Genomic DNA, 23,072 nt, shown 5'->3' with positions numbered 1-23,072 from the left:
AGAAGTCTAGTGTCTCTGTAGGTCACCTCCCCATCTCCACATCTTCTCTGGTGCCCCCAAAGGTCAACTCCCTGTCTCCAAAGCAAGCACAGGTTTTCTGAGAATCGTCTTTCAAGGGGAAACCTTCTTCTCTCTCCCCTACCCCCATCCTTGAAGCAACGCTAAACAGCCTTTGGAGTCTGCTAATATGGATGTGTCAGGGCTCACTTTGCAGGACTTTTAACATCATCACCAGGACACCTCATTTTTCAGTTCTGAAGTGCTACAAGACGAGACATCTCAAAAAAAAAAAAAAAAAGAAAAAAAAAAGAAGGGCTGGAGAGAAGTTTGCTCCCTAACTTCTGACCAACACTGAGCTGGGGAAAGAGAGCGGAAACAGACAGACCTTAAAGGAGGAAGGGGCTCAGATACCACCTTCTCCCTGTGGCATCTATCCATAAATTTCTCTGTCAGTGTCCCAGCAACAGAGCTGAGCAATGGATGATAGAGACAGTAGCTCCCCAAGCCAATTTGAGAACATCCCACGGAGTCTGAAAGCAGCATTTACAATGCTGTTTTGCAGCTGGGAGAAGAATCACAGTATGATCCAGTAATCAAGGAAAGCAGTCAGATTCATAGAATATTTTTTAACCCATAATAAATAAGTTTCTTAAACTTTATTGTGGTCATAAAGTAAAACAAAATTTGATAAAATATACAATTATTGTGCACAGAAAATTTTGAAAAATGTCACTAAATCCTCAGGGGAAAAACAATAAGTGCCTTTCTAATGAAAACCAAGCTTACGGATTGCTGGTTTCTGAAAGCAGCCTGGTAAATGTTTTTGTTTTCCAATAAGCAAAATAAATACTGGAATGGACCCATGGTCCTTTCCCTTCCATTTCTCCAAACCTCTCCATTTTTCAAAGTTAAATAAAGGATGCCTGTCCTCAGATTTTAAAACCAGTAACTGGTTCCCCAATGTACTGTGAGCCAGAGGTGGGTAGGGCAGCAGCAGAAGGCCAGGAGACCCTGATGTACACTGGGGATTGCAAGGAATGGACAACAAGAAGCAGAACCTGCTCCTGACAAACTAGATTGGGAAAGTGCCTGGAGATGGAGCTTATCGTGCCACAACTTGAACCTCCCCAAGCAATTCACACACCCATGTCTCTACATGAAAGCAATGAGATGGGAAGGAAGCACAGTTAGGGTTTGGCACTGCTCAAGCCCCGTGCAATTACAGGCAAGAGTAAACATCTTATTCAAGGATGAGCAATCATCCCTCAAGGGAAAACCCTGGGGCTTCCAGCCCTCCCAAGAAGGTCACAAATGGGTACAGGAAACAAGAGGAGACTTGCACAAAGGGAAGGAGCTAAACCTCACTGTCCATGAGTGAGGAACTGAACAGACAGGTCCATGTGCTCCAGCACTGGGCACAGGTTTCAGAACAAACGCATGGGAACCTGTGGTGTCACTGAACTTTCCTGAAGCTGAAGCTCCAAGGGCATTATTTTGTCTTTCTTCCCAATACAGCAATTGCCATAAAATCTTCAGCTTGGCAGGAGCACTTAATTTAGTGCTCCTGACAAAAGTCTTTCCTCCGTGGCAGGAAGAAGGGGCATCATGAAGCTGGCAGCAGAGCTGTTCCTTATGGAGGCAGGGGATCCTGAAATTGTACCCAAACTCTGGTCAGTCCTCCCTTAACCCACCTACATGCCCATCACACAAACTTCAATATCTCCAAATCAAGCCATGGCTTGAAAGAATAATCTTTAAATCCATTTTTTACCTTCAGTGCCATCTCCTTAGTACAGCCAAGTTTACAGGCTTTCCAGATGCCATTTCCCATTCATTAAGGCCCAACAAGGCACAAGCTGCAGAGTGTCTTACTGAAGAAATTCATACCCTAAAGACTTACTTACTGGTAGCTATTGAGAGTGCTTCTGCAGAGCTGTGGGGGCTCCCGGGAGACAAGCATATACACGTCTCTAGTCAGATCCCTGCCACCGTCCCATGCAACTGGGCGACTCTCAGCAGGCTCAGAAGTCTTTCCTCTGTGGAGGAAGAAGGGGTATCATGAAGCTGGCAGCAGAGCTGTTCCTCACAGATGCAGAGGATCCTGAAAATATACCCAAACTCTAGTCAATCCTCCCTTAACACACCTACATGCCCATCACACAGGCTTCAACAGACACCTCAAGAACTGAGACAGGTAACAGATATCAGCACACAACATCTAGGTACCAAGGGCCTGAGGAAAAGTCCATTGAACTCCTTCAGCGGGCTCAGGAGGGGACAACTGACAGCTCATTTGTTGCCATAAGTACTTGTTTCTCAGATGCCGGGGCTGGGCCAGTCGATGCTAGCTAATTAATCTCGCTGAAAAAACTGAAACCATCTGGCTGCACAGTAACTACTCTTCCTGGCAGGGCTCAGAAGCCCACATGGCAGATTGTACAGAGCCATATTAAATAAGCAAGTATCATAAAGACATACTCTTTGCTGCTGTCATACAGCCCAAGTAACTGCTTGGGAAGTCCAGGCAGTCACCCAGCCTGCAGACATTTCCTTCCTTTGCTCAGTGTCCTGCTGCATGGAGAGATCCTCCCTCGCCCAAAGACGCAGCTGGCAGCAAGGGCCCTCACAACCATGGTGGTCTAAGCCAGACTGGGGGCTCTCTGGCAAGGAGGCCAGAGCAGGGTCTTTCCAGCACACCCCTCTGGCTGCAGCCTGACAGCCAGCAAACTTATGCAGTTCTGGTCAAAAAGAGCAGGGCTGACAGCACCGAGGTGAACGGGGGCAGCCCAGCTGCCTCCCAGCCCACCTACTTGTGCTGATACTTGTCTGTGAACGCTGACTTCTCTTCCTCTGCTGGTTTCCTAGCCTCTTGGGGAGGAGGAAGAGGGAGTTTCCTGATCTGCAGAGCCACAGCTTGACAGAAGCATCTGCAGCCCTCACAGCCCTAGGATGGTCATCATGAGTCTTTGGCTCTGCCCCTGCACGGCCAAAGTCACGTACAATCCCCAAGCCAAGGTGCAGCCCTAGGATCAGGCTCACAAGGATGACTGATAATTACCAGTAATCACTCCAGCTGCTCCCTGCTCTCCCACCACTGCTATGGGCAGAGGCAGGAAAAACAATGGAGGAAAGAAGCCTTTCCTGGGAATGCCCCAGCTAAATTGAATCAGCAACAAGTTTTGGAGGTTGTTCAGATGGGTGGCCACTGAGAGGCCTTCAGAAATACTACTGCATCCCTTATGTTGCTGGATATATCCACACATACAAAGCCTTTACATATTGGTCATATAAACAACATTTCAGGGCAGTAATGAGACAATCAAACCAATGATTCATTAGTAACATGGTACTCAGTGTAAGCTTTTCCCTCACTAACCAAAACACAGCCCATTACCAAAGCAGGCTCAGAGTTATTCTTTATTGATTTTTTTCATTACTAATGATGACAAAAACAAAGCGAGGGTACTAAGAAACCAACACATATAACTACAAAAATTCCCTGAAGGAACCACAAATCATACTCCACCAAAATCTGGTAGGATAAATAAAGCTATAATTCAGGGGCCACACGCTTCCCTCAGCAGCACCACATGGGCAGCCATGCCAGCTGCCTGGATAACCTCATCACACATGGATTGCAAAGGTCTTCCCCAAAAATGGATCTTTGTAGACGGCTCATGTCACACTCTGACTGGGAAAGGAGAGGCAAAAAGCCTGCCGCCCACTCCCTCCCATGTCTCCTCCTGTTCGAGGGAGCTGGATCTTTCCCTTTGGTTTTCACCAAAGGGCAGAGTTAAACTCAGCTCAAGATAGGTAGAAACAGGTAGAGCTTTATTTCAAACATGCCTCAGTTGCTCAGTACAGTACAACTGCAAGAACTGGGAGGAAGGAGGGGAAAAAAAAAAAAAAAGGCTTTGTGGTTAATTATGAGTATGCTAACATGGTAAGAAATAAGGCAGCGAGGACAGCAGAGATAATTACTCTATGAGCTGCATTTCCCTTTTGGACAGGAGATAATGAGATATCCTTTGCTATGCAGAAGAGTCTCCTAGCAGGAGACAAAGGCAAAGGCTGGCAAAGGGCGAGCAAGTTGCAGCTGCAGAAGCCCACTGCCCCCTTACCAGTGTTGGCCAACAGGGCCAAGCTTTCTTAGCAATGGGAGGACAGAAAACAAAATTAACCAACTCCTGGGAAATCAGGTAGTTCTCCCTTCTCCTTGGGCACTACCCAGCCACTCCTCAGGATCCCTGACCTGCGCAGCTGCCCCAGGTTTCCACAGATGTCACAGATATGTCCTGCTTGGCAGTGCCCTTGGCCCAGGGAGTGATGCAGAGGGGACAAGTGCACTCTGCTGCACTTCTTGAAGCCTGGGCAGGCAGAAATTTGCTGCTCATGCTGGGAAGCCCCAGCAGACTCCAGGGAAATGCACAGAATTGCACAAAGATGTTTGGAAAGAGCCACAGCAAAGCGGCCTACAGCCCAGCACAGATTATGCTAAATCCCTTGGCTTCAGTGAGCCAGGGACTGCTCCATACCTGTCCCCTCCGAGAAAGGACTGCTTTTCAGTACGCAAGCCCCCAGGAGCACTTAAAAGTGCTGCAGCCTTGGAAGGCCTACAGAGTATTCAGCTGCCCATGGAAAAGGCTCAGCATGGGAACATTAAAATAAACCCCCAAAACTGTGGGAGCAAAATCATCATCAGGTGCATGGTTACTCTAGCCAGCAAGGATGGAGAAGCTTCCTTTTGCAGAGAGCTGCAGACAGAAAGTGTTGCTGGTGTGTTGTCTTGCAGGTCTGAGTTAGTCCTGGAGCTGACAGGGCAGCAGGATGGAGTTTCCTCTTGTTTATTTACATCTTGAGTCCATTCCACTACCTCTTCCCCAAGAGCTCCTTTGCTGATCAAGCAAAGTTTCAGCTAATGAGACTGTTTTTAACACCAATTGTTAGGAGAAGCTGAACCTTTTAACAAAGCCTCCTCAACACTGTAACGAGCACATTATTGCTGAGGGGAAAGAAAAAAGCTGGGGGTGGGCCTGTATCTAGGTCAGCATCAATCTCTCTATGTCACCTATAGCCTTGTTTTATGGGAAGCGTGTGAATAATAAATGGCGATTATGGAAAGTGGAGGGGAAAAGGCAATCCTGAGAAATTTATAGATAGGAGAGAAATCACATTAACAGGAGACAATACAGAGCTGCAAAACTGTTATAAAAAAGGCATTAGAAGAGCTCTGTAATTAGGGTTATTAGACACAACTATACCAGGCTTTTTCTTTTTTTCCTTTTTGGGTGCATGTCACTGTGATGGATGTCACTTTCGATAGTGATAATAACAGTAAAATATCCGTGTTAAAGCTGAGTACATTAACTTTTATATTGGTGTAATTTACTGCGTTATGAGTTCCCATCATTCAGGAGCGAAAGACAAAATGCTCTTCCTTACGATGTCGATAACCATGCATTCACTTTACAGGAAGTGTTTCTTTAAATATCTATTTTATGTTAAATAATTCTTTTAACTTTCCATTACTCTTTTCAGGAGAGACAAGGAGCAGGAGAAAGGAGTAAGCTATTCGTATTGCTAACATACATCATGAGCTGGATTTGCCATTGCTCTGTGTCTGGTGAAGTCACTCACAGCTGCTTTGCCAGACACACATACAAGAGATTAGTTTGCTACATGGGAAGGGGCAGAATGGACTGGACAGTGGCCACTATTTTTTAAAAACTACACATGCATCAATATGATATTGAAGGTAACATTAAGCATCACTCGCTTGCCAAAGGAAAAAAAGAAGAAAAAGAAAAAAAAAGATTCTCCAGTAGAGAATCTGCTTGCAGCACTGCACTGATTTACAGTGTGGTTCGATAACGGGAGGGTGGAGTCCCTATGCCTCGAAGTTGAAACGATGCTGTACCTGCTACAGCATTAGAGCCACGTGCACTTTAGGTGCTTAGAGTTATAAATAGAAAAAGCCAAGCCTCAACTTGTTTCTATCTGTTCTCCATTGCAGAAGCTAAAGGACTGCTAAAGGAACAACAAACTTGATCATTCCCAGGCTGTAAGTAGAAATCACAGTGGCATCAACAACACAAGCACTAGATCAGGCTTAGGCTCCATGAGGAAGCAGGGAGGAAGCTGGCCGATGGCAGAGCCTTTGGCTCCAGCAACAGGAGAGCTATGGTCTGCTTTCACACTGCCTCCCCAAGCACCTCCGCACCCTTGGGCAAGTCGCTACTTTGATTACTCTTTCCAAAAAGTGAATGCCTCCAGCTAAGTGCCATGATTGTACAGGGACAAGCACAATGAAGCCTGAGGGACTGCAGCAAGAATCCTTCCTGCTTCAAGATAAACTAGTTTTGAGATGGTGCAGAGCTCTAAAGCAGACCAAACTACCCATACAAAGACAAAAGCACTCTTAGAGAATCTACTTCAAAACTGCATAGAAGAGGACTTGATACCACTGTGATTTCAAAAATGGGAGCGGGCATCTGGGGGCTGAGCTATACCAAGTTTTATTACTATTTAAAAATCACAAAAGGAGGAAATTTTCCTTCTTCCTGCAAGTCAGACCATATATGCCATACAGCGCAAGCATTGCTATTTAGGTGGGCCCCTGCTTTCGCACAATCACTCCCAGTCTCTCTGAGCGAAGAGCCCATGTCTGCAACAGCAATGAGACCTAACAGCTCCCTCCAGTCACTGTACTCCTCAGGTCCAAGAGGTCTGTAGGGCACAGAACATGAAGATCTGCTCACATTCAGTTTTGTTTGTGAAATCAATCAGTTCGCTTGCCTCCAAAAGACCTTCTCACCAGCTCTCACAGCATGAACACAAAAAACTCAAACAACGTTGTCTGCAGCACAAGGAACAGGCACTAAGAAATGCAATCAGCTCCCCCAAGCTGCACTTTCAAATTGCAAATTACAGAATAGCTTGAATGTTAAGAAAGGATTAAACGACTCTGGTTTGTTTCCAAAACACAACACTGCAGTGTGGCATTACTGAATGCCATCCCACCCAAATGGAATTCAATACTTCATTCAAGCCCAAACATTCTTCTTCCATGTGTTCAGCTGATTAATTGAGGATTCAACTGTTTATGCCCTACTATGTGCTGGTTTGGGTTTGGTTTTTTCGTCTTAACATTAACTGCGTTTGACCAAAGTGACTCTTGCCTACACACATAAAAAAGGCTTTAGCTGGTACCTCAGAAGTGAGACAAGGCAAACAGGAGGATTGTCTCCTTCCTTCACCTCTGAGCTAGATGAGCTCACACCTGCTGAAGACCCTGACTTTTCTTTCCTTGTTCCTCACTTTGCGAGCCAAACTCCACTCTCCCCACCGCTGCGCAGACTGCACAGTTGCCTCTCTAAAAGGCAGAGAGGTCTCTTCCTTCTGGCTTCACTGGTGTTATCCACCCTAACTCCGTTGTACTGGACCTAAGATATCTAAAGCTACCTGCCATCTCCCTGCCTTCTACTGTTTCTTTCACAATGATTAGTCTGCTGAGAAAATATTTATTTCGCATTTGAGAAGATATCATTGACTGGTGGTGTAAACCACTCTCCCCCGAGACAACAGGAATGGGAGTCAGATCCTAAAAAAGAAAAATCAGCCTGGAGCCTTTTTCGTCCTCCCCTGCTTCCTCCCACATCCCATTCAGATGGCATTGAAAAGGCTCTCAGTGGCTCCAAGCCCAAAGAAAGAAGGACATATTTCATGTTCCTCATGAAATCTACCTCCATCAGTCCCTTGTTCAGCTCTCAGCAGGAAGCAGGGCTCGCCCTAAATAGAACCGAGGTGGGTAACAAAACAGGAAGATTCATTTCCTGTAGCACCACGGGGCTGGCAGGAGCAGTTCCCTGTCCTTGGCGTGCTTACCGAGGACAGTCCTCCAAGGTGGCACAAGCAAACACATGAAGTAGAGCAGGGGCCAGTTGCACTCGACTGGCCTCGCCTTTGAAATACACTTTGTTAGGTGTGCTCCTTATACCCAGCTGTAGAAGCAGTGACACAAGAGCACATCAGCTGCATCACAGTGCTGCAGCACAGCAGGGGATGCAGGATATGAAACGAGTTTGGCAGCATAACACTCGGTCAAAGGAAGCAATGCACTCCCCTGTGCGCAGCACAGTGTTGTGTGTCAATTTCAAATTCGCTTTTTACCAGCAACTTGGTGGTTCCTATGCTGTTTCATGGACACAAAGAACAAAAGTGCATAAACACTTTATAATTTCAGTGAAAAAAAAATCTCCCACTCAAATGCAAGGAACAATAAAGTTAATAAACTATGTAATTACAATCCCAGAGCGCACATCTGTCTGTACGCTATACCCCCTAGCACAGTGACCAGCCACACAGAAAACCTGTATCCCGCAAAGGCAACTGCCTGAGTAACATCAAGCCTAATTCAAAGGCCATTAAACAGAACATGAGTCTGGCTGTTGGTTTCAGTAGCTTTGGACCAAGCCACTTCAGCACATGAATAGTTTCTTTGCTTGCATAGGGATATGTCTATCCATTCAGAGCATCAACAGCTGTTTAACATGGAGCAGTGGCTGGAAAGAGCAAACGTATCAGGGAGGAGGGTGACTGAAAGAATATATGCTTGGGGAGAGTAATAGGGGAGAAAAGGGCAATTTTAACAAGGATGAAGATCACTGGTGTATAGATCCCTATCTGGCTTTAAACGACTTAGCTCCCATGCTGGAACAGCACAGCTGCAGCAGCACAGCTTCAGCTGCAGCAGCACAGCTTCAGCGTGTGCAGTTCTTCCTGCCTCAGATCCTAAAGATGAGGTTTCACAAGGTGGTTGGTTCAAACTAAGACCTCATTTCATTTCACCACCCATCCTGTCCCCTGCTCCCCACAGCACCACCTCACGCTTCCCCTGGGCCAGCTACAATGTTGGTCGGATCCCCTGGGGAACTGCTTCATCTCAAAAAGACAGCAGCAAATAAGCTATTAGGGAAAAAAAACAGTTGTAGTTTTTGGCTGAGTGTGAGCAAAGCCAATTCATACACAGGTAGGTGAGTAAACAAGTTGTTTGCTTTTTGCAAGGTAAAGCAGAGTTCTGCAGAAAGCACCAAGCTAAATTCATTCACCTCCAGAGTCACCCATCCTCCCTGCTGCTCGCCAAGGGTTTTGCACACACACATTCAGGAAGGGATACTATAGATAACAATCTGCTGAGGAAAACATTGCGCACTGACTTCAAACACGACCAAAAAGCAAATTGTGGCTGGGTCAGGACTTCCAATTACTTTGACGCCTTCATGGTCACCAAACATGATATTTCGGGCAGGTCATATTCCCTGCTCAGTGCTCAAGTCAGTCCCTCTCTCCTTCCAAGAGGCTCACAGTTATTGTTATGGTTATTCCTTTCTATAAAGCACTTACCAGCAACTCAGAGAGGCTGCACCAGTGCCTTGCAAGGGTCCCACCATGTTTTGCTTGCAGCCAGCTCAGTTGTACATGAGAAGGATGGAAAGGTGGGCTGGCTCGTTGCACAGTCACTTTATCCAGGGGCCTGCAAGACAAAAAGGTCAGGGAGTGCAGATAAAGGACAGCTGGGGAAGTTGCCAGAATTAAAAGATTAAGGGAAACAGAGTTGCCACTACAATCATTTGTTGCAAGGTAGAGCCCACATAGAGAGCTGTCTCTGTACGGCAAGAGCACATGGGATACAGGAAGGCAAGTACTTGGCCCTTGCTTTGCTTCAGTTCCCTAATCCAGCACAAATGCATTTGGGGATTTATGGGTTTTTGGAAGCTTCCAGCAAAGCTCAGGGCCTGTTCCTTGGGTTATTGTTTTCCCATCTGTTTCTCTTCATTTTATTCCATCACAGAGGCCCCATCGTGGGACACAAGAATGTGACCGGAACAATAGGCAGAACTTGCTGCCTCCAGGACTGCAGTGAGGGCAGAGCCGCCATTGCAGGATGGGAGCCAGTGGCTTCTATATTTAGACCTTTCTTGCTTATTCCAGATCACATTCGCACCCCACACTCAAGAAGTCAGGAGGCTTTCACCACACCACTGTCCCCGAGCACTGCACATCCAGCAGGGCCCCTGAACATAAAACATTCATTTCCCTTCTAATAAATGCCAACAGGAAGACTTCCTGCTCCCCCCTCCTCTTTCCAAATCCCTATTTTGACAGACTTTTTTCTTCATATAAGCAAACTAAACAAAACCATCTTCTCCTCTGCAAAGCTGGCGGCCTTGGAGCAGCACCAGGACTCCAGAGCTTGGACAGCGTGGCACTGCCTGTCAGAGCAGGGCCCTGTAAAGATGCAGAAATGGGTGAGCTCGTTTCTTCCCATGTTTGAACCTGAGCTAAACTCACCAACCCACAGAGATGTGCCCCAAGCCCACGCCCCAACACCCAAAGGCAGAGCAGGTGAAGGACAATCGGGTCTGAGCACCCACCTGGCCTCGATCACTGCCGTAGCGTGTGCATACGCCTCTCAAATGCAGCGGGTAGGGAACTGCTGAGCAAAAGCTCAGGCCTTATTGCAAAGCCCTCCCCACCATGACCCAAGGCACCTCTCTACCACTTCAAAGGCTGAGAGGGCTCTTGCCCTGCAGTAAGCCAAGCTGACTGTGGCACCCACCGCAGTACCATTTAGCACTTAAATCATTTACATCATCAAGGTGAGGGGATCCTGCAGGGGATCCTGCAGAGCAAGAGGAAACCCCATTATGTTTCCAGAAGCACTTACCTACGAGCTGTGTCACTTGAAAATAGTTCAATGATGGACAAGTCCTCTTTCTGCTGCTTCCACAAGGGTTGTAGATTAGGACCGCTCTGTACTTAGTCTCTCTGGTTCTACCAAAGTTCTACCAAACGCTGCTGGAGTCCCAGTGAGAGGTTTGAGCACACAGATGCCTTCCTGGGCAACTTGCTGCCATCCATATTACTCCCCCTGTGTACCAACATGTTTCCACAACCTGCCTTTTCTCCTGTAGGCATTCTCACCACCGCCAGCTCTCCATTCCTTCCGAAAGCCCTCCCACTGTAAGTGGCTATATCAGGGAGAGATGCTGGATGGGATGGAAGAATATTTTTTTTCCCCTTTAAAGTATGTCTGTCCCCAGAAATAGAACCTAGCAGTGCCCAACCATGGATAGAGAAATTACATCTTCTTGTGCTATCACAAACCATACTGCTAATTCGCTTTGTGGCCTCAAACTTGTTACAGGTTAAATTTTCCTCCCTGAGGTATTTGCTTCCGAGGACTGCTCTGAGGTAGGGGTGTCTGATGAGTGTTTGGAGAGGCCTGGACAAAAGCAGCACAGTTACGAGGCTGAGCAGATTGTCTTCCTGCAGCTTGGGATCAGCCCTGTTCCTCTTGTGCTCACTGAACACCTTTGTACTGCCAGCACAGGCATGTTGGCTGCATTCATCTGCCATGCAAATCCCTTCTCCTTTACTTCTTTTGTGTCCTGGAGCCTGGCTTCCCGCCACTCGTGCTGAGAAGGCAGTGCCCGGTCAGCTCTCTGAACAACTAGCACATGCCAGCAAGCTGTAAGCGAGTCCTGTGTGCCCAGCGAGTCTGAAAGGAAGGGAATGCTTTCCATCTGGCATTCCTGCAGGTCTTGAGACAGCGGTTATTCATCCAAGGTAGAGGAGAGAAGGGGGCTGGAGTTTACAGTGGAAGAAGCTGACAGAGAAGCAATAGCAGCACTCGGGGCCTTACATGGCCAGCAAAGCACTGAATAAAAGAATCACACTGCTCCATCATGCAGCCAAAACTTTCCCTTACGTCTTCCCATTCCCTCCCAGATGAGCCTCCCCAGAGCAGAAGAGATGAAGCTCAGACCCTTTGGAAGCTTTAGCTTCCACAAAGGCTTTGAGTTGTTATCAGCTCAAAAAGAGGGCTGTGCTCAGGCTGAGGACCACAGCACTGACATAGAGCAAGAGAGGATGCTGCCATGGAGAGAACTGATCCAGCCAAGAAGAGAAGGGGGAAGACCTGAGGCACACGCAGGTAACAGTGAGTTTCCTGAAGGTCACACAGCAGATTTTAGGGTAGGACTGGAAAATTACCCGAAGCACATGGATTTGTTACAGCTAGAGCAGGAGTGGCAACTATGGTAACCCTGGTGAATGCACGGGGTCCTCAGGTAACCTTCCTTTTGGCTTGCCAACCCCAATACCCATAGGTACTCAGGAAAAAGCCCACTGGGTGTTATGGGAAGCATTTCTAAGCCTAGGCTATGCAAGCAAAAGGCAGATACAATGTCTCTCCTCAAACTGTCTCCAGACAGGAGCCTCCAGCAGGCTTCATGACTCTAGGTATTACGTTCAGTTGCAGCTGAAGCCATCCCAGTAAGGGAGAGAGAGAGAGGGAGGGAGGGAGGGAGATACACCAGTAGTCTCCTCACCACATGTAACAAAAGGTCTGATTTCTTCATGAAAAGAAAGGAAAGCTTGTCCCCCACTCTGGCATTGCCAAGCCTGCTGTGCTCCCCTCCCCTCTTCACCCTGAAGGATGCAAACCCTGTACCCGTCTTCTTTCAGCTAGTTAGGGATGCACCTGTCAGAGATACTAACTTTTGGTAAGTCATGCTTCAGCATTAGCCAAATTCATCTGCAGGACACAAGCAGTAATGCTAATTCTAGTGCTATCCCCCAACATCATTACTCTGCAGCTGATTAACAAATGGCCATGTCAGTTACCTGTGACACATCTCTTTAAAAGACAGACACCCCAAAAGAGTTGTCCTCCAGACAAAAGGACACCTTTCCACTCATCAGTCCCATGGGTTGTGAGGCAATACTTTTGTATTGACACAGCATTTCCTCTACCTGCAGAGCCAAAAGGCTTTCAAGACACCAAACAGACCTTGAGAATCACAGTGTAAAGGCAGAGACACACACCAGGAGGACTTCCCAGGAGACCAGGTGAAGGCCCTGTGAGCACAGACAACATCATTTCATAACCAACCCTCTTCAAAAACCGGTAAAACCCTCTCCGCCAAGCAACTTGATCTCGTTCTGCCCCTCCATGTCTTAGCACTGCAGCAAATGGGAAACACCTTTCATTTCAAACCTAGATTAATATCAGATCCTCACCAGTCTTATACCACACTCACCTTTTAATTCTCAGAGCTCTTCTTCTCTCCTTATCCTTCTTCCCACCCATTTAGAAAAAAGGGAGTAAAAATGTTGCTCTCCTAGAAGTCAGATCTAGTCTGTCTCCCTGCAGATATAAAGCATATACATCTTTTCAGGGAGCAATAGAAAAATTGCGATCCTTTCTGGACCCCAAGGGGAGGGTCTGGGTTCCCTAACCCTGATGTTCCACCACCATCAGCCACCAGACCCTGAGGAAATCATTTATTTCCCACAAGCACAGCTGGGCAGCAAGGCCCAGTGACGCAGCTGCTTTCCAACTGGGTACAAGGCACAAGATGATAAAGACAAGTATGCGGCAGGGAAGAAGGTGGTAATGGGCTTAACAGAGCCTTGCAGAGCATGGACAGACAATAACAAGCAGATGTATAATACCAGAAGCTTTGACTGAGCAAGGATTATAACTTTACAGATAAGTGCAATCAATGCATATGCACAAACATTTGCGGTCAACAGTGCAATTTCATCCCTAGCTGAACGATCCACTGGGTACGCATGTTCAAATGTGCACACCACCATTACTGCACAACTAAAAATCCTTTCCCATAAAGCCACACAGACTCCCTTGGGCAGAGGCCAAGCAGTTAAATAAAAAAGTCTATCCAGAGTGAGAACTCTTCAGAGACATTTCACCATCTGGAAAGAGGAGGGGGTCTTACTCTGAGAACGCTTGAAGAGCCCGACCTACCACGGTTAAACACGTGCCTTGTCCAATGTTAATTCCTAGGGAAGAGCATCATATCATTCCCACCGCCTTATGCAGCAGGACCTGCAGCGAGCAACGGGCCTGATTCTGCTCCTCTCTCCAGACAAGAGCATACAGCCAGAGCCCAAGATGGGACATCAGCTGGCCATTCAGCATTTGCTTTTTAGTGAGGCCAGACTCGCAGTATTGTTGGTGACAAACAAAAGCCATTGCTGTTAGTATGGGCTTCTTCATTTCCTTTTATTATATCCCCACCCATGTCATGTAAATAAAGCTGCAGTTAGCTTCCTTCAAAACACTGGGGCAGTGAAGATTGTACTGAGCTTCAGGAGGGAGCACAGCTGCAGCCAAGGCAAGGGCACTACCTCCTTCCACCATTCCGTGAAGAGACTGGGCACTCCCAACAAACGGGAACAAGCACTTAGAGAAAAAAAAAAAAAAAAGAAAAAAACCAAAAAAGATCACAGGATCCTGCTCTCAAAAAGCCTTTGATATGCGAGCTGGACTAGGACAGCAGTGGTCAGAAGAAATTAAGTAGGACGTAGGACTTGGCTCCATTCACAGATCTGCCTCAGGAGGCTATGTCCTGGTAAAGAGTAGCATTCTAGATGGCCATATAAAAATCTCTGTATTTCATAGTCACATGAGGTCTGTCTCCTGGTGTGCTTCCAAGAGTTCAGCTAGGCAGAGGCACCACCCATACAGATGCAGTTGCAAATGAATGACCTTGGAGAGACATGGCCCAAGAGGAATTAATACATCCCCTGGGAGCTCTCATCCTATTCCTTTTCTGCCAAGGGACACAGGCAACATGGAGGAGCAAAGAAAGTCTCACTTGGCAGAACTCAACCTCTATCAGGGCTCTGATCCCTACTCTTTCACTCAAGGCTGGCCCAAGCAAGTCTTGGTACCCCCACCCCTCTCTTGTGGCGGCAAACCAGAAAGAAAAACACCTCTCTAGAGGTGAGAGAAGAGGCCAAAACCCGCTGCCTTAAAGCTCAGAGCACATCATCAGTCAGTGTCCTCAGTCCTTCAAGAGAGGGGCCCCAGAGGCAGCTCAGCCTTAAGAGGCATCAACCCAGTGGAAGGTCCCAGGAACAGAGGAAGGACAATAGGGCACAGCTCTCATCCCTGTAGGACAGCATACAGCTAGACACAGGCAGTCAATGGAGCAAGCATTATTCAGCACAAACAAAAAAAAAAGCTCTTTCCCACCTCTGCCTCACAGCTGCTCATCCGTATTCCAACCCTTTGACCCTGACAACCCTTCTGGCTGAGACAGATGGGGCCCATCATTTCATCTGCTCCCTCCCATCACTCTCCTGTTCCAGCATCCTTAGCCCACCCATCCCCACTTGCTATAAAGCTGACTGCTTCCTTCACAGGGTCACCTCCCTGCAAAAGAAAGAACCTCTCATTTGGACACAGAGTTTCCTGGATGTCATCTGTCCAGGACAGGGAAGGAGGAGAGAAAGGTCTTCCTCCAGAACACAGAGATGGAATTGGTTGAAGCAGCTCCAATCGGGCTGCAGCATCTAGGATGGTATTTTGATTCCAGTCCTGCAGCAAGAGACAGCACAAGGCCAGGCGAGGGCAGATTACACGATCTCTCAAAGCTGCCTTTCACTACAGCACAACACATCCTCTGTGTTATTAGAGGGCTTTTTCGGACTGAATGAAATAACACTCTACAGCTCTTGATTCGTACCTCAGGGCAGCAACAGCATCTCTCCTGCCCATCTTCCTCCAGGGAGGAGATTAAATATCAGAGATGAATTGAAATGCAGTCAATCAGGCAAGGCAATCTGCCAAAGTAGCAAAAAGGAAGGGGAGGGGGGAGAGAAGGTACCTCAGTACTGAAGTGATCTGTTTAAATGCTCAGCTGAATGCTGAGCTCCTGGATCTCTCCAAGGATCCAAGAGACAGAGGAAGAGAACACAGAAGTGAGCACCTTCCTCCTACCCTGGAGGATGGGGTCGAACACACATCACTTCTCAAGCATCAGCTGCACTCGAGGAAAGGGGCAGACTCAGCTGGAAGAGCTGCAGACACGGTACGAGGCTAGTCCAGCCTGATTCTGGGAACTCAGATCTGGCAACGATCTAGAGAGGAGAACGAGACTCAAACATGTGCACTATTTCAGGAACTGAGGAAAATGCACCCCTCTCAGCCAAAGAGATTACACAGCTCCAAGGGGCTTTGTGAAGTCCCAGCCCACAAGACCCTCTCAGAGCAGAGGTGCAAAGATCAAGCCTCCAGACCTCCCCGGGCCTTGATGGGTGTCTCCACACAGGGCGTTTCCACTTTCTAACAGCAGTAACATAGCTGGAGCCAGATCCTTTGGCCACAAAAGCACAAGCTGCTGGGGTTGGAAGCAAAAGAGGCTGTTTTAGTGCCTCTCTGTATTTTAGCCACTTTAGGCCAAAGATGGCTGGAGTGTGGGAACAATTCACATTGTGCTACCATGTCAGAGTCCTACCGCTGTGAACCAGAGCTCTGCTGTGCTGCAGTGCTTTGCACAGACACACAGAGAAGGCTTTCCTCTCCTACCAGCATCTGCCTGCACTGGGCATCTGGGTAACCTGCAAGCCACAGCATCCACACTGCAGATAGAAATTGCCAATGCTCAAAGAAGAGGCTGATTTCAGAACTCACTGCAACACCTTTTCAGGGGTGCACACTAACAACCTCAGAAATCCCATGCCATCAGGGCGTGAGGCCAGAGAGCACAGGTCAGGGTTCTCAGAACTGGGTTGTTCCGCATCACCTACATCTTCATGTCAAGCAGCAGCAGGTAAACCACAGCAGGAGGGGAGATGGGAAGGCCAAGCAGAGCAGCACCAGAAACTATGACGGAAGGATAGAAAAACCACACCAAGCACTGGAGAAGCAAGCTGTGGGTCTCTGAAAGGCGTATATGTACTCACACACAAGCGCAGTTTCTTGGACTGTTTATCAAGCTCAGGAAGGAAGAGGGATCAGTCTGCCAGAAAGATCAGAGATGCTGGGGCTGTCATATGACGTTCCCTTTAAGAAACAAAACCCACAGAGTGTGCACACACAGACAGAGAGGAAGCTACAAGAAAAGCCTTGAAAACAGCAGAGGAAACCCTAACCCCACCCCTAACCCAGAGGTGCTACCTTTAACTAAACTCCATCCCAGAAGCTAATGAAAAGAACAGCCAAACTTGCATTATTTTAGGCAAGCAGGGGACAATTTTCTATACTCCCCTGGCCCCTCCTGCCCTTACAACATAGCAATTGGGCAAATCCTTTCTCAGCCTGGCTATGTGAAGGACAGGGAGCCCTGCCCAGTCCCAAACCTCTCCTAAGGGTGCTCAGCTCCCTTTGGAAAAAACACTTACTATGCAAGTGCACAGACATGCCAAATATCCTTTCCTCATTCATTCCCAGAAGCTTTGACTCCAGCTGGTATAAAAATCAGTAGAGTCAATAAAGCCACTGGCTGTGGACCCAGCTAGAAATGGAGGAAGGTTTGGCCAGCATAATGATTGTACCCTGGCCTAGGCAAGGGAGGTTGACTCAACCTGTCAGTAAAGCCCTACGCAAACTCCTCATACAACCCTACTCTGTTTACAACCACTGCAGAACAAAGGGAAGAAACCCCTCAGCAGGCTGTAAAGAGGACATCGGGGCATGGCTGAGACTCCCATGCCTGCAAATGCAGGGACACCCATGGAGGGGGGCCAGAGTGGGAAACACATCACAAGAGCCATAGCAGCATCAGATGCTCTCCTGCTCCGGTTTTTAACCGCTCACACATGAAGCCCAGATGGTTTCCAGAGTGAGGGAGAAGGGTGTGTTGCTTACACAAGCAATGCCATATTTCAGTAAATATCATATGCCATCCAGACATTCTGGACTGGATCCAATTTCCGTTAGGCTTTGCTCAACTGGGGACCTGGCTCCTCCAGCAGACAGCAAACTCCATTCATGCTCAATACATGTCTAAGGCAGATCTGTGTCTCAGGCAGACACACATTTTTACCAGATGATCCTTGTTACACCTGGCATGAGGAGAGGATTTCCAATGTTCAGCCAACCAACCTCTGCTTCCAGGCTCAGCTCAGACAGAAGCGAGTTCTCTTCCTCACTAGCACTGTGTAGGACTGTGCGGGCCACAGCAACCTGTTTCTCCCACTCACCTCTCTGGGGATCCTCAGGGTCCCCTCAGGTTCCTTTCATGTGCTCCATCTCAGAACGTCTTGTGTGTACCTGCAGTGTTAGGAAGCACCTAGTCTATTTGTTTGATAACTGCCACAAAAGACCAGTACCCACACAATTGGTAGTTCCCTGAGATGAGGTGTTCAAGTCTCTTGTAACATCAGATGGAAAAGAATATCTTGAGTTCTTTCCTTAGGTCCTTTTCAAATTATAATTGTTAAATTTGTCTCTAAACTAATAGGGAAGAGCAGAGGTAGGAGGCATTTCAGCAACCACCTCTTTAACATAGTAAGTTTAAAGAAATGAGGGAATTCTCCAGTATATGTAGTCCCAGGGACAGACTTGTCCTTTATATGAAACTCTAAACACAATTTTAAAAGATGGTCTCCCCAGTCCTGATTACTGCTTGCTGCATTAGGATGCTGGAGGTCTCTGCACAACCTCTGTCTAGTAGCCTATCTGGCTTCAGAATCTTATACTAGCCGAGGTAAACAAGGCCTTATCCAAGGAATTCTTGCAGACACGCTCTTTAGCCAAACTCACCTTTTCAGGACACAGTACTCCAAATATATGCATCCCTCAACCTGCCAAAGAGCAAATGTGACTATGAAAGAGCAGCAGTAGCAGGAATCAACAAAACAAGGCAGGAATCATTCCCCCGAAGAACCAACCTATGTTTTCTCTGACCAGAACTTCAGTGCCCACTTCTCTTTCAGAAAGCACAGCACATCTTCCAGGCAGCTTTACTCACACCCTCCCTTTAAAAATGAAGGAAAACTCTTGCAAGCTTGGCAGAGGGAGACTAGATGTCTGACTTGCTGGCAAAGATGACAAAAGCCGGGCTCCCCTCCTACAGTCCATATGCACGAGACACACCGGAATGGACGACAACTTTGTTGAAGCCAAACCAGAGACCTGACAGCTTTTCTGGCATTCATTTTGGACACCGAAGCCAAAAAACACACACACTCATGAACCAGGATGGCATGGATTTAATGCAAAAAACAGTGAGAAAGTTTTGTTCCACTCGAGACATGGGTTTAGTTGGGGTTCACCAGCATTAACGTACTGGTCACAGCGCAAGAGCTGGAGCAGCTGCGCAGCCACTTCCTCCCTGCACACACCTAATGGGCCGAAGCAGGCGGCGGGCACTGATAAAGCCACAGCATGAGGCATTGCTGAAGCTGTTCTTGCCTTCTTAAGGAGCACTAACGCCAAGTCTGCGGAGCCTCTCTAGCTCATTTCTTTGCTCTTCTGTGACTTCCTAGCTCACAGCTGAGAGCCTTTCCTCTTCCCAGCCCTCCCAGACCCTGCGTACTAGATAACCCCTGCCTTCTCCCTGGTGTTGCATCTAAGCTCCCAAATGAAAGGAGACACATCGTTCAGAGTAAAGCCTCAAATAAATTTTTCTCTCTGGGAGCAAAGGATTTTGTTTTAAAAACCCAAAGCAGGTATCTAATATATAAAGCAGCTCTCACAGATCAGAACTCCAGGCAGGTTAGGCTCAGCCTATGAGCACAGGCATCCGTAAGCCCTGTTTTCAGCTGTTACACTGCTGAAAATACATGACCATCCCTACAACAAGGAGGAGCAAACAAAAAAAACCCTCTTAAATCAGACCAGCTGGTGACATATTCCACAAAAACTCTGACAAGTTGTAACTGTGAGTTTCGTAGCACACACACACCAGTATGCTGCAGGGCACCTCTCCAGTTACTTCCATGGCTTCCTCAGCACCCTAGAAGCTAGTGCTGGCCTTGTGCAGACACTTCACTCAGTCCTTTTGCAAGCTCTGTGTGTCTGTGTACATCTCCCACGTCTACTTCTGTGGGACTCATGCTGTAAATCTTGGTATTGCTACAGCAATTTCCCAGTCTAATCACATGCCTTGTTGCATTACCACAGCAGTGATAGCTGGTTGAACCACACACCACATCCTTGCAATTGTTTCTATTACTCACAATTGACTTATTTATTAAATTTCAGCTTGCTGAGCCTTGCCAGAAGATGAGCAAGAACCCTGTCACCCCTCCTTGCTGTTGATCAGAGTGGCAGAGCGCAGGTGAGTAGGCTGCGAGTTTGAGCTGTGAAACAGTCCCAGCAGTTTTGTAAGGACGTGCTTTCTCCAGCAGCCAAGCTCCCTTGCATCTGAACACCAGGGCTTGAGTCCTGGGAAGTAAACTCTTGAATTGCAACAGAAATCAAAAGGGAAAGTAGATGCAAACAAAGCCTAAATTAATTCATGATTTTAGAGCAGACAAGTATTTCCACAGACTTGCTTGTAGCATGGCACCAGCCACAGATCCCGCATGCGGGTCTATCTCTACACCCACCCTCACTTGCAGATCTACCCAAGAGCAATCCATAACAGAAAAGCGAAGTGCCTCTAGACGCAAGTAACTCTGCTTGTGGGGGATTTCCTAGGCTTGGAACAAACAGCCTGGTGGCTCCTGGCTGCTTCGGAGGCCCAGCCCACCATCTTGTGCCTCACAAACACTCCTCTGACAAAAGACTTTGACTCCTTGCTTTCAAAGGCGAATAAACAGAAGGCAAGTTCAGGCAAGGCTCATGGCTGCTTGCCCAGCCAGGCCTCAGCTAGTCCTTCATAGTAAATATTTGTTCTTAATTACAGTGCCGTTTGCCCCGGGAGCTTGCCTGCAATCTGTAGGAGGGAGGGGGATTATGTTGTTGATAGGTAAATAATAGCTCTTTCATCCAGAGAACCCAGTGCATTTTCCAAAGATGAAAGCCTCCTGAATACTTTCCCCATAGGTTCGGGTAAGGATTTTGAATCTTTGTCCCACTCAGGGGCATGCCAAAAACTCCCACAGTAGGTTCAGAGAGAGGGAGATTGGAGCTTCACTGCGACAGCTCCCCCTCCAGCCTTGCTGCAAGCAGGAGTCAAGTGGGACAGATTCAGCACTAGCAACTGGCAAAGTGTGTGTTGGGCAGGATCTGGTCTGCCATTGTAACGTGAAGCAAGGAGAGTCTGCTGCTGACCGGCAGCATCAAGCACATGCGGCTCTGCCATGCTGTGTCATGACTGGCCATCACAATGAGACACTGAAGCCAGGTGGCCAAAGTTAGATGGAGCCAGGAACAAACTCCATCCCTTCTGGTCCCCAGGTCCTGCTTTGCCCAGCAGACAGCCATGCTCCTTCATGCCCAGCTCCTGTATGGAGAGCTCCCAAGGGCCTGGAGCATCTTGTAGGGAAGGGCAAGGCGCTGCCCAAGCACAGAGCAGCCATGTGAAGCAATCCCACAGACGACATGTGGGAAGCAGCCAGTTCTCACTCTCCCCAAAAGTTGACAAGCGTGAGTTTTGATCTTCCTGCACTCAGCTTCCAAAACATCAAAAATACAAATATTTATCAGCAAGACTAAGGGAAATGTAAGCAAGATGGCTGGCCTCTGCTCTGTCTGAGGAGGAGGTGAGAAGTGACTTCCTCCCACCCACCACGAGAAAACCCATCTGACCCTCTGGGAGGCAGTGAAGGAACACAAGCATTCCCCTTCTCCCCAAGCCACCTAGCTAATGTCACTGCCAAGGCATCCGGTATCTCAGAGTCAGAGGTCAGAGCCAAGCTAGCCCCAGCCCCAGAACACATTACCCATTTCTTCCATAAAGGAGAAAAACAAATAAAACCAACAACAACAAACCACGACCATAGGCAATCAAAACCAGTATCTACCCATGCTACAGCTCCTACATTCCTAATCCATTCCCAGTAACCAAGCCCAGCACAGAGAGCAGAGGATAAATGCCTGTAAACACCAGAAATGAGAGGAGCCTTCAAAGAGCAGACCCTGAACTTTCAGGGGAGAGACAGACATGCAGAAGTCTGACACTATAATATTTAAAAATCCAAGATAAACTGCACTCCTTTCCTCTCACTTTCAGCCCACTGCTCACAAGAGGTTTTTTGCATGTCCCAGCTAGGCAGGAACAGCCACAAAGATGATACTGCACTTTTAATGCCCAGGAAAACCATACAAACTCTCCATCACCATCTCTGCTGCTCTCCCCTTCCTTGTCTTATCATTGACAAGCAGAATTGCTGGGCTTGGTTTTGTTCCTCTTTCCAAACGTCACCCAAGCCTTTTTTTTTTTTTTTTCTCTAAACTCTGCTTAAAAAAAAATTTAAAAAAATAGTGCCATTCCCTCCCCCCAGCTGTAACGGACTGGCCTGAAATCTGTTACCAGCATGCAACAAATATTTGTACAGTTCCTTTGTAACTTCATTCATTGCAACACTTGAACCATTTAGCATTTTTCCCTCTTACCCAAGGTCTTCAAGTTCAAGAGATTTACTTAAGCCTCTGAAAACCCCCAGTCCAATACCCTCTACTAACACCCTCACAGTGAGCTAGAGTTTTTCAGCTTGACCCACATATGAAATCAGCTGTGATGTGAGCAATGGGAAAGAGATTTGCTCCATGCATCCTCCCCTCTACAGTAATACCCCCATAGTTGGGCGACAGCCAGTCCCAGGCCTCACATCTGCACTTTTACGCAAGCCCCAACTCCATGAGCAGTTAAGACAAGTGGTTCATTGCATTACGTCCAGTAAAGGACTGCACTGGAGCTATGGGACCAGAAATGTGGCTGGTGTCAAGCCTTTCCTATGCTATGTTGCTATGTCCTACCCACCTGAATCTCTTTATTACATCCTTTAGATGTTTACTTTACTTCCTGCCACTAAATTTGTCAGACAGGCTTCCTTGCTATTACGGTAGTTATAAGGTACATGGTTAGAGGCCCATTTTATAGTGTGCCTAAACAAGGAGTTAATCCCATAAATCTATGTAAGAAACACAGTACATTTAGAACAAGAAATGAACAAGGAGGGAAATTTCGAAAAGCCACTTTCAAACAATCCTTTGCTTATCCCTGACTGAGGCTGAACCTTTAACAAGTCTGACAACAAGCCCCAAACTATCTAGACCCTCCACCTGTAAAAGAAAAAGGCACCTTAAAACTAAAAGCACCATTGGGTCCCCATTGCTTGCCCAGAGTCCCACTCCTGAGCCTTTCAAA

This window comes from Platalea leucorodia, assembly GCF_965183815.1.
Source record: "Platalea leucorodia genome assembly, chromosome: 9".
Lineage (NCBI taxonomy): Eukaryota > Metazoa > Chordata > Aves > Pelecaniformes > Threskiornithidae > Platalea > Platalea leucorodia.
The sequence above is the reverse complement of the archived record's forward strand: the minus strand, read 5'-3'. Positions refer to the sequence as shown.